The sequence below is a fragment of the Ornithorhynchus anatinus genome, chromosome 5 (assembly GCF_004115215.2).
Source record: "Ornithorhynchus anatinus isolate Pmale09 chromosome 5, mOrnAna1.pri.v4, whole genome shotgun sequence".
NCBI classification, from domain to species: domain Eukaryota; kingdom Metazoa; phylum Chordata; class Mammalia; order Monotremata; family Ornithorhynchidae; genus Ornithorhynchus; species Ornithorhynchus anatinus.
Window position 1 is genome coordinate 96,625,997 of NC_041732.1, and position 15,775 is coordinate 96,641,771.

General features: G+C 41.8%; 1 protein-coding gene across 9 annotated transcripts in view; it reads right to left on the minus strand.

The window, feature by feature from the left end:
• PTPRM (protein tyrosine phosphatase receptor type M) overlaps positions 1-15,775 on the minus strand; it is an 838,914-nt gene that overhangs the window by 810,741 nt on the left and 12,398 nt on the right. The window lies entirely within an intron of this gene.

The following is a 15,775-nucleotide window of genomic DNA, read 5'->3' on the forward strand; positions in this document are numbered from 1 at the left end:
ACCTCATTTTTATCCCTTATGTTGCTGATGTTCTGCTCACAGCAAACACTCTCCCTCCCTCAAACTGCCCTCCTCTTCACATTCAACAGACCAATGTTTACCCAACTTTCAAAGCCCTTCTGAAATCACATCTCCTTTAGGAAGCTCTGCTCAATTAAGTTTGATTCTCGACTCATATCCCCCAACTACTAGTTCACCACTTAGGCAACCATCTAATAACTCAAGTACTCACAATCCATCTTATTGTGTGTGTGCATATACCTTAAGCTACAATAATAATAATTATAATAATAATGGTATTTGTTAAGCACTTTATGTGCAAGGCACTTTTCTAAGTGCTAAAGTAGGTACAAGTCAATCCGGTTGGACACAATCCCTGTTAAACATAGTGCTCACAGTCTAAGTCCCCATTTTACAGATGAGGGAACCGAGGCACAGAGAAGTGAAGTGACTTGCTCAAGGTCACGCACCAGACATGTGGAGGAACTGCGATTAGAACCCAGATCCTTCTGACTCCCAGGCTAGTGCTCTGTTCACTAGGCCAAGCTGCTCCTTATGACTTTCTCCTGGCATTTGAATGTTTCTTTACCCCCATCACCTGACTTTAAGCTTTCAAAGCAGGAATCACGTCTAACTCTACTGTACTATAATCACTCAAATGCTAAGTACAGTGCTCTGCACAGAGTAAGCACTCCATACAAACCATTGAGTGCTTTACTCTAAGAGATTCTGCTACTTCAAAATTGTGAAGTAGCACAATTGAGACCCTTGGCCTCATCCAGGGTCATCTTCCATCTGTAATCACTAAAGACTAGTTTCCTACACGGAAATCTTTACACCTTTCTTCAAGCGTTACAGAGGATCGTGGAGATTGAGAGAGACAGATAATTACTTTTTTTTAAAAAAAAAAAAAACACAATACTTGCATGGTGCAAGTAACCAATTCCAGATTTTGTCAATGCTGATCTACAGTGAATTTAAAAAAACTTAAGGTTTGCTACAGTGCTTATGGAATGGACAAACCAACCAAATTTACAGTGATAAAAATGTAAAATGAATCCCAAACAAGCTCTACAGTGGTGTGATGGCACTCATTTGATTAAAAGAGCTGTGCATTGGAAATATTTGTTTCGCAAATGGCTTGCCTTATTCAAAGAGTTAAGGTCCTTCAAGTCTATATCCCCTCAATTCTTCAAGAAACAGAAAAATCAAACAGAGTCTTTTCCCCCACTGCAACAAAGAAAAACCAAGGGGTTAATGTGTCTTTCCTTAGAACACACTTCCAAACAGACATCTTAAACTGCCTTTCTGTTGTAGTATACTCTCCCAAGCGCTTAGTACAGTGTTCTGCACATAGTGCTCAATAAATGTGACTGATTTCATAAAGAAAACACTGCTGACACTTCAAGCCACATATAATTTGTAATCTATTTATACTTAAAGGGCTCCCAATCTAACGGAATTGGAGGAGGACATAAAGAAAACTTAGCAGCACAGTTAAGGGAAATTCTTATGGTACTATATTTGCTTTAAAGCTTTCCTGGTAGTTTGTATTTAGGGAGAGGGGAAATTCTTAGCTGTTAATACTATTTATTAACAGTGAACAGAGCACTGGATTAAGAGCTGGAAAAGAATAGTCAATTGGGAACTAGACCTTATCCCTATCCCTCAGGGACTCACAATCTAAGAGTGTAAGTAGGGAGAAGGGATTGGAGCCAGACACATCAGGAGTTCTGAAACATTAACACACAGTTCAAGAAAATTCACAAAATAGGCTCAAAATCTCAGCAGAGACAGAGGAAAACAAGAGTCCCTAATAGATAGATCAGAATCCTGGGAGTCAGAAGGACCTGAGTTCTAATCCCAATCCCTCCAACTGTCTGCTGTGTGACCCTTGGCAAGTCACTCAACTTCTCTGTGCCTCAGTTACCTCATGTGTAAACTGAGGATTAAGACTGTGAGCACCAACCATTTAGGGCAGGGTCTCTGTCCAACCTGACTTCCCCAGGGTTTAATACAGTGCCTGGCATATAGTAAACATTTAACAAATAGCACAATTATTATTATTATGCTGGGATCAGGGCCCCTAGGTGCAGGGAGGGATAGTGAAAGTTAGCACAGTGCTTTTCTTAGCAGCAAAAGATAGGTCCGAGAGCAGGCGGGGTTTACTCCAAGTCAAAATCACTGTTATATTCTCCTAGCCTACAAATGTAAAAAACAGATGGGAAGTTGCGTGTAGCCAGGAGAGAGGAGACTGGCAAGGATAAGTGGTGAAATGCAGATGGGGCCAGTGAAATCTTTGCAGCCCAAAAGATACCAGAGACTCTCTTGTTTGAAGAGATACAGTATAGTGTAAAAAGGGATACCTAGTTCAGTTTCACCACTTCACCTGTCAATCCACAAATGGTATTTATTGAGTGCCTGCTGTGTGCAAAGTAGAACTAAGCTCTTGGGAGAGTACAATATAATAGCGTTAGTAGAAATGATTCCTGCCCTTAAGGAACTTACAGTCTAGCAGGGGAGACCAATATTAAAATAAAGTACAGGAAGGGGGAAGGAAGGGAGTTTAAAGATATATATCTATATATAGATATTGATAATATATACATAGAACTATCCACCTCCCAAATTCATTCACTCAAACCCATTAGTGTCTGTCTACCTTCTAGACTGTAAGCCCGCTGGGGTCTGAAAATGTGTCCATTAACTGTTAAATCGTACTCTCCCAAGTGTCTAGTACAGTGCTCTGCAAACTGTGAGCATTCAATACAATTGAATGAATGAATCATTTCTGCCTCCTCCTAATCATTTCTTAAGACAACAAAGTGTGGAACATGAGGAGGGTCATTCTAAGACCAATCAGATAAGACAATGTTAAATTCAATGACAAGCTTCCTGAAAAGAAACGGAAAGAAAAGCAAAGCTAAATCAATCATATTTACTGAGTGCTTACTGGGTGCAGAATTCAGAGCACTGTACTAAGTACTTGGGGGAGCACAACACAACAATATAACAGACACAATCCCTGCCTACAGTGAGCTTACTCAAATAAGACCCATGAATCAGAGAAAACACTTGATAGGAAGAAATTTGTTCTTGGGTTGAATCTGAACCATTTTACTGGGGCAAAGGGTGAGTCTTCTGGAGACAGTGTGGTTTTAGGGTGGTTGAGGTAGGTCGGGAGAAGAGGTTAAATGAAAGTTTCTTATAGCAGCTGAAGACAAGGGTCATAGGGCCAGTTTGCATTTGTTTACTAAAGAAATTACTTTTTGTTTAACCTTAACCTTCAAACAGTAAGCTGTGTCCTACTTGGTGTTTTAGCATTGGTATCTTTGTGAAACAAAACCAAAATGAAAAACTTGAAAGTTATCATTTTGGGCAACCTTGAGACATTCCACACACAGTTGCATGCTTGGATGAGAAAGAACAAATGCCTATTGGAAAAGGGTCAGTTTCTACTGATCGTGCCAGATGCCGACAAGGCACTTAAGTCTTGCAGATTCTATCTTTCACTTATCCATGCTCAGACCATATTTCATTGTTTTAAAAATATTCTTTGTTGCTCTCAGGTTGAATTATCCTTTATCTGTTGAATTTGCATTTTCCTTTTAATTTCCTCATACAGCTTTCCCTCTCTAGACCCTGGGTCTAGTTCCTGAAAGCTCCCACAATTGCAAAACCACAGACGACAGGACCAAAGCTTTATTGGACAAATGGAACTTAGGAATCTGCTGCTTCTGTGACAAGGCACCCTTGCGCTGTTCTTCATTCATTCAATCGTATTTATTAAGCACTTATTAAGTGCAGAACACTGTACTAAAAGTGCTTGGGAGAGTACATTATAATAGAGTTGGTAAACACCTTCCCTATCCACATTGGGCGAGTCACAACTTCTCTGTGCCTCAGTTTTCTCATCTTTAAAATGGGGGCTCTATATCTGGCCTAGTGGACAGAGCACAGGCCTGGGAATCGAAGGACCTGGGTTCTAATCCTACCTCTGCCACTTGCTGCTGTATGATCTTGGGTAAGTCACTTCACTGGGCCTCAGTGATCTCATCTGGAAAAAGGGATGAAGACTGTGAAACCCATAATCATGTCCAACCTGATTACCTTGTATCCACATCAGAGCTTAGAAGAGTGATTTGCACCTAGTAAGCGTTTAACAAATACTATTATTATCTGCTCTCCCTCCTTCTTAAGAGTGTACCCGATCTAACCAGCCTTTACCCCAGTGCATAACAGAGTGCTTGGCACATCACAAGCGCTTAAAAAATCTCAACTATTAAAGTTATTGTTCTCAGTAAATTGCCAGCCCATTGACACCACATCCCACGCACCTCCACCCATCAACTTGCTTTCAGATACCTCTTTCCTTACCTTCTTTACCAACTGCTCACTCACTCTTCCCTCAGAGCCCAATGACAACAAGAGGAAAACGTGCAACTCTGGGACTGGATTGCATCACTGGGAAGTCCAAGTCACAGGGTGCTGGGGTAGCAAAAGAGATGTCAGGCCACAGGAAGAAGTGCAGTCACGGAAATCCCTGGTTACTCAAAATCGAAGAACATGGTTGCGCAGACTGCAAACTTGTATCCAGAATGGAAAGGATATCAAGAGGACTGCCTCTCCAAGGATTGTTCATTTATCTTCTTCCCTTTTTACTCTCTTTGCCACTTATTCTTGTATTTTGAGGTACTCCCACTGTCTATGCATCTACTCGAATTTCTCTTTGTTTAGCCTCATTCCTCCCCTACCTAGACTGTAAGCCGCACACACCGGTCTGAATTTCACTTTTTTTGTATTCATCCTAGTAATACAGTACTCAGCCCAAACTAAAGGCTCCAAAGGGCAGGGTTCATGCCTTCCAACTCTAAGGCACTTTCCCAAGTGCTCTGCACAGAATAAGTCATCCATAAATACTATTTAACTATTTAAAAATAGCCAATGATATCCAGAATATTAAGGGGAGAGACTTAAAATCCACTTGGAAAATCATGGTTGATGAGAAATCAGGCAGTCCAGTGAATATCTATTTAATGTCTCAGTTTGGAAACCTACCAAAAACACTGCCTGTACTGTCACAGCTTGTTTTGGATAATAAGTGTAGTATTAGCAGCAGCAAAGTAATTACCTTACTAGGCTCCTTTAATTATTTCTTTTATCCCGAGCTATCACCCGGGCCTGACATGAGCCCCTTGCCTGGCTCGTACCAACCAGGACCTTCCTGGACTGGGGGAGCCACAGTGATGCATAGTAAAGTCAAACCACAACTCTGATCACCAAGATTACTGTGGAAAGTTTTTTACTTAGTTTTACTAACATGCAAGGGAGTGACACAGACACACACTGATTCACCCACTTCACTCCACCAAGGGTCCAATACCAGTCTGCTGGTCAAGGGTGCCCATTTTGCCAACACTTCCTTCTGCTTCCAAGTGCTGTTCCCTTCTGCTGCTTTTGAGTCCTGCTCTCTTGCTCAATGCTTGCTTCTCCGTACTGGTTCTGCTCCAGGTGCTTCCCTGGGTGTGTCTGAGTGTCTCAACTGCCTTCTGTGTAGTTCTCTGCATGCCCTTTATGTACGTCCTTGTGATTCAAAACAAGTGGCTCTAATCGACAGTCATTGATTGGTCCAGGCCCACAGAACAGGGAGAGAAGGCCATGCCTCCCCCCAGGCTCCACCCCCACAGGCCACCAATCACCTGTCTCAGGTAGAACCCATCAGTGCCTTCGCAAAGTCTCTTTCTTCTTGTTGTTTGCAGGATCACAGTCAATGTTGTGGGCTCTCCACAGTGCCCAGTGCTCTTACAATTTCTGTAGAACACCTGAGTTCTGTTTCCATAACTAGGTCAGACAGCTTTTCCTACATCCAAGGTTATATATGTGCACTCCAAGTCCTCTTCCTGAGTGCATATCAGAGAAGCAGTGTGGTGAAGTGAAATAGCTGCAACCTTAGGAGCCGTAGGTCCCAGGTGCTAGTCTTGACTTCATGGGAGAAGCAGCATGTCCTAGTGGAAAGAGCACAGGCCTGGGAGTCAGAAGGTCTTGGGTTCTATTCTCAGCTCTGCCACGTCTCCTGTGTGACCATGGGCAAGACAATTAACTTCTCTGGGTTTCAGTTACCTCATCTGTAAAATGGGGATTAAGACTGAGAGCCCCATGGGGGAGAGAGACTGTACCCAACCTAATTAACTTGTGTCTACTTTCAGCACTTAGAACAGTGCTTGACACAAGGTAAGTGCTTAACAAGTACCATAATTATTACTATTATCTGTCTACTCTGTGGCCTTGGTCAAATCACTTTTCCTGCCTATGTCTCAATTTCTTCATCTTTAAAATGGGGATAATAATATCTGAACCCTACCTTAGAGGGGTGCTGGAGAGGTAAATAACTAATATAAGGTAAGTACTTAGTACAGTGCTCTGACACAGTAAATAATTACAAATATCACTGATATCACAGCAGGAGAATAGAGCAGAAAATGCACTGAACTGAAAATCAGAAGGCTGCAATCAAGTCATAATAATGATAATAAATGGTATTTATTAAGCGCTTACTGTGTGCCAAGCACCCTTTTAAGTGCTGGGGGTAGTTACAAGGTAATCAATTTGTCCCTTATGGGGCTCACACTCTTAATCCCCATTTTACAGATTAGGGAACTGAGGCTCAGGGCAGTGAAGTGACTCGCCCAAGGTCACATACTAGACAAGTGGTGGCGTGGGGATCAGAACCCATGACCTCTGGCTCCCAAACCCATGTCCCTTCCACTAAGACAAGTTGCTTGCATGACGCATGAATCATGATGCATATGATCACTCCATGTCCTTAGGTAAGACTTTGAACTTATTCATAATAATAATATTAACTGTGTTAAGTGCTTACAATGGGTAAAGCATTGCATGACCTAGTGGAGTGAGCATGGGCCGAGTCAAAAGGACCTGGGCTTTAATCCTGGCTCTGCCACTTGTCTGCTGGGTGACCTTGGGAAAGTCAATTCACTTCTCTGTGCCTCAGTTACCTCATTTGTAAAATGGGGATTAAGAGAGTGAACCCATGTGGGACATGGACTGTGACCAACCTGATTAATTTATATCTACCCCGGTATTTATTACAGTTCCTGGCACATAATGCAGTGCCCAGCACATAATAAGCACTTAAATACCATAAAAAAACACCATTGTACCCTGGGGTAGATACAAGGTTATCAAATCAAGCACAGTGACCGTCCCTCATCAGGCTCACAGTCTTACCAAGGAGGCACAGAAATAATACCTATAACAGTGTTTTGAACTCGTCAGAAGAAAACGTAATATGAAATATTACTGGTATTTTCATACAACGGTGGGAAGTCCCTGATCTTTTGAACATACAGCAGCTTGAAGGCCCTGGTAGTCATGATACATCTAACAAAACAGCAGCAAATTAAAAGTTTTTTGAGTTTATTCCTTCTTCTGCCAAGTACAACACCCGACATATCCCTGAAAAAGGGAAAGCAAATCTCCAACTGGTCTATCCATATCACAATCCCAACAGGCAAGGGAATGCAGTGAGACTGTAAGCTCATTATGGGCAGGGAACATTTTTGTTATATTGTTAAACTGTACCCTCTCAAGCACTTAGTCCAGTGTTCTGCTCACAGTAAGCGCACAATAAAATGTAACTGACTGACTGACGGTTGCTCTCTTTGTCATGCATCTTCTCAGAAATTTACCTTCTAACTTGGCAAACTTTCCTTCTCTAGCTCTCCTTTCTCCCCAGTAAAGTCTAAAGGCTCTCTCATTCATGAATATATCCAAACCCAGGGGGTTTCCTCATAGTCCAGGCATAACTGAAGAGCCACACTTTGCTCCAAGAAGGGCCTGATATAGGCTGCAAGACCCTCAGGCTGCCTCGGAGGAAGAGAGGAGCCATGATTGTCATGTAGAATTCCAGCAGCTGTCTAAATTTACTAGATAGACCCACTTGGACAAGGAAAGTGACACGGAGAAATAGAATACCAATCACACTAATGCATTAATGACAGACAAGGGGCAGTAAGAACGACACACACAGATGCGGTTTGACATTAATGGAGAGATTCGCCTGTGGTCACAGGCACATGGCGAGAGGGTAGAGAACAGTGGACCCACCTGCCTCCTGTCTTTAACCTAGGTATGAAATCAGACGTCAGGCGAGATTAATTAGTAGCCTGGAGTTTTATTCTATCCTGTTGATAGGAAAAGCACATTTCCATAATGTGAGGAAACATTTATATGGGTAGCAAATCAGGCTGACATTGAGGGAAGGTTTGCTTTATTGTGAATGCTGGCTGTGTGGTGCTTGTCAGTGCAATTACTTTCTACTCAAGTGGCTTGCTTTTTAACATTTTATTATCTTAACAACAAAAACCCTGGAAGCAATAATTATTTATTATGCTAATTCTTAAGGGTTTTTTCATAAATGCTATAAAACCATTAAAAACTTGCTGTGTCCTTGAAATACACTAAGTTTATTAATAGTGAACCAATTAGGGGGGAGAAAAGAAAGGGTAACAAAAACTCTCCACACTGGTAATTATTAACTAAGCAGTCAATTTGCACACTTATCAGCTTTGCCACAGGTATTATTTCCATTTATTCAGGGAAATGTTCTGCATCCTTCACACATTTGGACTGAACAATGGAAGTATCATATACTGAAAATTAAACATGCAGATCTAAAAAAATTGAAAGGAGATGGTTTATAGTACTGCTGAGAACTCAGCTTTTCATAACAATGTCATGGCCACATTTCTATGGAAGCCTTTTTAAAATGAACCTACCATTAATTTAGTAAACAGTGCAAACAGAACTATACTTCAGTGAGTCTGTAGTCACGGCCAGTTTCTAGGATTTAAGAACCTAACACAGTTCCACTTTTCCTCAATGTGGGCTCTTGAATCCAACCTCCCTTCCCCTCTCTTTGATCCCCTTTTACATTTAGCAGCAAACAATAGCAACAACTAAACAATTAGTAATTCTGATTTTAATTATGCCCTAGGGCCTATTCCCTATTATAGGGAGTAGTTCAAATATCTGGTACAGAGCCCCATCAGAAAGAAAAATCATATTACACCTCGAAACAAGACAAATGTAAAGGGTCATCCTACTGAAAACGCTTCTGGGTTTATATAACTAGACTTTCTCTTGTAGTTTAGTTTTATGGATCAGCCATTTGTATCAAACATTATCCAACAGTTAAATATGAGATACCAGCAATTTTCTTTGGACAAGAGGCGATTCAAGATCTTCCTTATTTTATAGTCAATGAATCATTTCATAGTGCATTTCCCCTCTGATTTTAGTTAAGAAGACAAAAAACAATTTTCAAATGACAAATAATTCACCTAGTCCACCTAGGTAGGCCATCACAATAATGATAATAACAATTGTCATATTTCTTAAGCACTTTCTGTGTGCCAAGCATCTTACTAAGCACTGGGATAAATACAAGATCATTAGGTCCACAGGGTACTCACAGTCTAAATAGGCTGAAGAACCGCTATTGAATCTCCAATTTATGAAGTAATAATTATAATAATAATGGTACTTGTTGAGAGCTTACTATGTGCCAAACACTGTTCTAGGAGCTGGGGTAAATACAAGTCAAACAGGTTGGGCATTGAGGACCAGGGAATTGCCCTAAATCACACAAGAGGCAAGTAGCAGAGATGGGATGAGAATCCAGATGCTCTGACTCCCAAACCCGTGTTCTAATCACCAGGCCACGTCGCTTTTAATTTGGCCCTTCTCTGACAGATATACTCATTTACAATCTGGTCTCAGAACAAAAACACCAACCACGTAAATTAAGAGATTGGGGCTCTCCACGATTGTTCATTTGTTGCTCAATATATTTCATGCCCAAAGTGAAAGTAAAGACCAACCACATCAAAAGAACGGAGGAAACTCTGTGGAGAAAACATTCCTTATGTACACATCAGGGCGCCTGGATTCCACTCTTCTGGAAACTCCGCTTGGTGTTTTTTGTAGCTGTGAATTACAGCATAAAAACTCTCTTGTTCTTGGCCTGCCTCTGCCAATCAGTACCCAGCCTCCCCAAGCTCTGTGATCTAATTCTACATAAAAGCTTAATAAGGTTTTAGATGTTTAATATAATTAGCAATGTGGCTCACAACTTAACCAATCCACTGGCACTAGCACAGAAATAATTCCTAAAGAAAAGCTAGCCAAAATGAAGATGAAGAAAACACCAACAGCTTCTACCCAATAATAAAGGCCTAAATCTCACCATGCCTTGCACCTCACCATCTTTTTTACTGATACACTCTCCAAGAACGTTTTCATTACTAAAGAAAAGAGTGAAGGATTATGTCCATTAAAAAATTTTTTTCTTGCTGGTGAATTTTCTTCTCTGAAAGGCACTTTGCTGGCTTACCCAAAAGACAGAAAAATCTTCTCTCCTAAGAGGCCTTTCTTGACTAAACCCTCCTTTTCTCTTCCTCCACTTCCTTCTGCATCACTCTGACTTGCTCTCCTTATTCACCACTCCTGCACACACCTGTCCCAAAGGACTTATGTATATATTCATAATTTACTTACTTTAATAAGAATTATTGTATTTGTTAAGCTCTTATTATGTGCCAAGCACTGTTCTAAGCACTAGGGAAAATGCCAGCTAATCAGGTTGTCCCATGTGGGGCACACAGTCGTAATTAACATTTTACAGATGAAGCAACTGAGGCAGAGAAAAGTTAAGTGGTTTGCCCAAGGGCACAGCAGTCAAGTGGCAGAGCTGGGATTAGAATCCATGTCCTCTGACTCCCAAGCCCATGCTCTTTCCACTAAGCCACGCTGAGCATTAAGATAGAGCACAGTACTAAGAAGAGAAACAGCGTGGCTCAGTCGAAAGAGCATGGGCTTTGGAGTCAGAGGTCATGAGTTTGAATCCCGGCTCGGCCACTTGTCAGCTGTGTGACTTTGGGCAAGTCACTTCACTTCTCGGTGCCTCAGTTACCTCATCTGTAAAATGAGGATTAAGACTGTGAGCCCCACGTGGGACCACCTGATTCCCGTGTCTACCCCAGCGCTTAGAACAGTGCTCGGCACATAGTAAGCGCTTAACAAATACCAACATTATTATTATTATTATCAATAGGGAGTAGTACATTATAATAGATTGGCACCCAGGATCCCTGCCCTCAATTTACAATCTAGTGGGGGAGAGAGACATTAAATAAATGAAAGAAAGGTAAAGCAAAGTTTAAGGAACTATACATTAACAGGCCATTAACCTAAGTGATTTAGAAGGAACCATCACCTTATCTCCCCCTCTAGACTATAAGCTCCTTATGGACAGGGAAAGGGTCTGCTAATTCTGTTGTATTGTACATTCCCAAATGCTTAGTACAATGCACTGCACATAGTAAGTGCCTAATAAATATGACTGATTGATTTTCACAGCCACTTTCAGCTGCAGAAAACTAAGCACTTTATAAATAACCTCAGTAATCCCCTGGTTATCCCTGTGGAGTATCTTTTACACCATTTATAAAAACAGAGTGACCAGGAAAAGTGAAGCTCACCCAATAAATGCATGGTGAAGCCAGACTAAATGTAACCTAGGAAAGATTCTAATTCAAGCATTCTAGTCTTGAGACTGCCCTTACTATTGGATAAAACTCTTCTAATTAGAGATGAGGAAAATTCAGGACAACTGCAGTTTAGAGTGAATCACGCTACCTTCAATTAATTTACGCTCTATCATCTTTTCTAACTGGCACACAAGGTTGCAGTAGTTTCCCAATGCTGTGCTGCCCTTAAGTCTCTTGCTGTGCTTTTTCAGACATCCAAGTGCAATCAATCACTTACTGTGATTGTAAAGCACTGTACTAAATTATTGGAAGATTACAATAGAGTTGCCTGACATGATCCCTGATCTCAAGGAATTTACAATCTGGTGAGAGAGCCAGGCATTAAAATAAAGTTACAGATAGGGGAAATATTAGAGTGGAATGTTAAGTACACAAATCCTATATCTAAGACATGATTTTCTACTCATTAGATGAGACTGGGGGCCCACCTCCATCACATGCACTAGTAGAAGGGTTAAAGTCTAAATAATTTAAGTAGATGCTTATATATTTGGCTCATCTTTATCCACAGTCTTGTATTCCTTAAGAATCTGTTTCCCAAGACTACTTGAGAATTCCATTCTAAACAGTCAAGAAAATGAATTTGCCAAACTTGGCGTGACTCTCCTTTGCAACCTTCAGGAAATCTGAAGTAACAAAGCATCTGAGGCGGCATCAGTATATCCCTGCTCAGTTTCCCTAAGTTTCAGAGAAGCCCTGTCACGCTGATTTGCTACAAACAACCAGCCTACAAAGCAGGGTCAGTTACAAATGTAGGAAGCATTGGGCTAAGGGCTATTCCATCAGCATTGGCAGCAGGGCAGCTGGGGTTCGTGCGATAAAGCGGCATAGTCTAGTGAAGAGAACTCAGGCCTGGGAGTCAGAATTACCCGAGTTCTAATCTCGACTCTGCCACTTGTCGGATGTGCAACCTTGGGCAAATCACTTCACCTCTCTGTACCTCAAATTCCATCATTATTACCCTCGAGAATTACTCTAGTGTGGAGGGTTGGAATCGGCTCCTGGATGACATCATAGGGAATGCTGCATTGTGCACATGACGTAATGCCATTCATCCCGGCCTAGCAGATAGAGCAGAAGAAGTGTGCAGTGTGGCCTAGTAGAAGATCTAGTAAACAGGAGGTCTGGGTTACCATCCTATCGATGCCTCTACCCTGCTCTGGGGGTTCAGTTTCCTCATCTGTAAAACTGAAAAAATAATGTCCACCTCCCCCTACCTCTTAGAATACTGCAAGAATGAACTGATACCTACTGTAAGTGTGCAGTGGAAAAATAAAAGTGTTATTGATCACTACACAAAGAAGGTTTCCAAAGGGAAAACTGAGGAACATAGTTATGCCCTACACAGAGTTCCTTGGCATCAGCAGCTGAGCCCGAATTAGAATTCCCTTGCCTCAAGGAAATGTAGATGCTGTATTGATAAGTCTTTTCAGGTCCAGCTTTGGCTACAGAGCCCTGTATTGTGGTTTGAATTTTTAGTTATCTTTTCTTTCCCAAAACATTTGCTCCTCATTTTTGACCCAAGTTGGCTAGGGCAGTATTGCAGGCAAATAATAAAGTGCTGGAAGGTGTTTTATATTTACTTACGGATGTATTTTGAGAAGAGACAGGCTGACTGCCTGGGGCCAGAGTATTTTTGGAAGAGATTCTTGCAGTGGAAAGATCCGTTCTGATCCAAGTGGACACAGGACAATGTTAACACTTGACACCCACCTCATGTTACCGAGGACTGCCCCTTGCAGACAGAAATAACGTCTCTGGAGTCATGCACTATTGGGCCCATCCTTCCAGGGAACTTGTGCTTAGCATGCCAGTCTGATTGCCAAATTGCCCTACAGGGTCATCTGCCTCCTAGGAAGCCCTGAGCCCTACCCTGCTGTCACCCTGGTTCTGAAAAGCCTGGTCATAGTGATAATTATATAGACAAAGAACAAGGTTTCAGAAAGAGTTCAAAGCCCTAATTTACTTTAGGGCTTTACTTTTTTTAGGAAGCAGCGTGGCTTAGTAGAAAGAACCTGGGCTTCGGAGTCAGAGGTCATGGGTTCGACTACTGGCTCTGCCACTAGTCAGCTGTGTGACTGTGGGCAAGTCACTTAACTTCTCTGTGCCTCAGTGACCTCATCTGTAAAATGAAGATTAACTGTGAGCCTCACGTGGGACAACCTGATTACCCTGTATCTACCCCAGCACTTAGAACAGTGCTTGGCACATAGTAAGTGCTTAACAAATACCATCATTATTATTTACTGAATTTCAGCCTACTGTTGATTAAAACAGTGAATAATGACTGTGCTACTGGGAGAAGGAATTGCCCTAAGATGTGAGGGAGGGATAGGAGTGGGGTGAGTGAACTCAACTCCCTCCAAAGAGGGGAAAAGACAACTCCAGTTTCCACAAGAGAAAAGCTGCCAGAAAACACCAAGTCGCAATCCTTGGCAGGAGAGAGCAAAGAGGGTTGATAAAATATCAGCAGCTCTGGCCTAAAGCTGTCAATCAAGCAGTCCCCTAGGACAACTGGTACCATGCCAGAGGGGGAAATCTCATTTGCTTGGATTTCCCCCACCAGCGCTTAGTACAGTGCCTGGCACATAGTAGGCGCTTAAATGCCATGATTATCAAGAAGCAGCCTGGCCTAGAGCTTGGACTTGGGAGTCAGAAGAACCTGGGTCTATACCACTTCACTTGTCTGCTGTGTGACCTTGGGTAAGTCACTTAACTTGTCTATGCCTCAGATCGCTCATCTGTAAACAGGGGATTAAGATTGGGAGCCCTAAGTGGAACAGGTAGTGTGCCCAACACGATTGTTTGTATCTACCCTAGCACTTAGAAGAGTGCCTGACACTTAGCACTGAACAAATACCGCAAGTATCATTATCATAATTATTGTTAAGTGGTAACTGCATCACCCATTCTGTTAAATTTCTAGGCTGCTGTTTTCAGGGGACCTGGGTTGTACTCCCAGCACTGCCACTTACCTTCTGTGTGAGCTCGGGGACATCACAACTTTTCTGTGCCTCAGTTCCTTCATCTGCAAAATGAGGATTCAAAGCTACTCTCCCTCCCACTTAGACTGTTAGTCCCATGTGGGACCTGAGTATCTCATACCTAACACAGTGCTTGGCAAGTGTTTAAAAAATATCAAAATCATTATTATTATTCTGGAATAGGCAAGAGAAACAAGAGCAGAATCAGCCCCAAACAGTGAGTAGAAAGTGGTTGGCACCACCAGGAGACGTGGAGCCAGAAAGTCCCTAGGAGCAGTAGAAGAGTTGTACTGTCACTGAGACAGAGACGGGAGAGCGGGAGGCAGCCAAGAGGGGAACTGTTGACCAAGAGGCTGTATATTTTTCATGATGGTGACCTTTACAGATATACAAAATGCAGATAAAAGCAACAAAGACCTTCATATCAAAAACAAAGGCATGGCAAAGAATGGAGGTTTTTGTTCAACATTTTGAAGGGCATTCCGCCGTGCTCTTGTGAATTCTTGAAAAAAATCTCATCTCAGCTCGATGTCACTAGGTTTATCCTTTGAATCCCACTGGAAGCATGCAGGGCAGAATCTCAAAGTATCTTGCCAAGAAGACAACTCAGGGCTCTGGCCAAACACTTGATTAAAATGTTTTTCTCTCCCTCTTATTAGTTTACAAGGTCTTTTCCCTTCATTATCTACTTTTCTCTTCTCCTTAATACAAATTCTTCTCATAATGACTTCTGTTACTCGGATTCATTCATTCATTCATTCAGTGCTTACTGTGTGCAAATCCCTCTACTAAACACTTGGGAGAGTACAATATAACAACAGACACACTCCCTGTCCACAATGAGCTTTTAGTTTAGATCACATGCAGTGTTTACTGCAAAGTGTGTGAAAGGCTGATCAACATTGAATACTACTATGTCCAGCTTAGCATCACACAAGTGATGTGTGGTATGAGGAGCTGGAGAAGGTCTCGGGGAGAATCCCAAATATGATTCATGTTTTGGGAAGTGATAGGAAGTTTTTGTGAAGAAAGGTTGTGCGTTTAGTCAATCTTGCAGTCTCAAGGCTGAAGTGGGCTTAATGACAAAACTCGATTCTAGAAAGATGCTTTTTGTTTTGTTATGTTGGTTTTTAAACCAACAACAGTTAATGGTTTATCTCT